The 1,031-nt window shown below is 32.4% G+C and overlaps 1 protein-coding gene across 1 annotated transcript in view; it reads left to right on the top strand.

Annotated features, from left to right (window-relative positions):
• LOC104981941 (X-linked retinitis pigmentosa GTPase regulator-like) overlaps positions 1-1,031 on the top strand; it is a gene marked incomplete at its 3' end in the record, with an annotated part of 10,009 nt that overhangs the window by 418 nt on the left and 8,560 nt on the right. The window lies entirely within an intron of this gene.

Genomic DNA, 1,031 nt, shown 5'->3' with positions numbered 1-1,031 from the left:
ATGTGTTTTGTGTGTGTGTGTGTGTGTGTGTGGAGGGAGAGAGGGAGAAAGAGCGATTCAATCATTCAGTCTAGGAAGTCTACTGCTAAGTTAATGTTTTGTAGCTAAAAACTGTTAAAAACCCATTTGTGTTTGACGCCAATGTCGATTAATTTATCTGTGAATTTATGCTGCAGGTTGCTTGTGGTGGATGTCACATGCTAGTTTTTGCCACTCCACGACTTGGTATGGCAGAAGACATTGAGTCAGATGAAATAAATTATTCTTGCTTACCTTCAGCTATATATGTCCCCATCAGTGATCCGCCTTTAGAAAACTTACTGCAGAGATCTTTATCAGCACGTGTGCGCCGTCGAGAGAGGGTATGTTTGTGACCTGTTCTATATAATAACACTGTCCAGAGCTACAAAGAAAACTGGAAGAAAACGAATTTATTTTCTTTTTAAACCAAAGAAGGGTCGTCTTAGATAAATTTACTATATAAAATGATTAGAATTAATGGCTTACAAACTTTTAAAGAAAACTCAGAACTAAACTGTTAAACAAATTAGAAAATTGAAATGATCATAGATAACCTTTGTAGACAGTGGTACTGCTAAATTGTTGTCTCAACCGTATGTGAATTGACTTCTATTTTGCTTTTGTCTTTTAAAGCTAATACCTCATGAGCAGTGAAAGGTTATATATTATAAATAATGAAAGGTTGAAAACAAAAAATAAGAACTTTGGGTTGAGAGGGAATGTTCTTTCTTAATTAAATTTAGGGATTCTCATTCTGTGCTTTAAAATGATCATTATAATGACACTTATATTTTTAAAAGTAAAATCCCAAGTAATTTTTAAAGAAGACATTCCTTTTTTAATAAAAATTACTTTAAATTCCCAAATGTATGCTTTTAGAGGTAAAAAGTTACATTTGGCTTTTTATTATGAAAAAGTATATATGGAAAAATTAAGAAATATCCTGTAAGTATTTTGTAGTTGGTTTGCATTTCCTGAGTAACTGTTTCTTTTCAGGGAAGGCAGAGAAA

Source organism: Bison bison, unplaced genomic scaffold (assembly GCF_000754665.1).
Source record: "Bison bison bison isolate TAMUID 2011002044 unplaced genomic scaffold, Bison_UMD1.0 scf7180017859561, whole genome shotgun sequence".
NCBI classification, from domain to species: Eukaryota; Metazoa; Chordata; class Mammalia; order Artiodactyla; family Bovidae; genus Bison; species Bison bison.
This window is presented reverse-complemented; position numbering and strand designations above follow the sequence as displayed.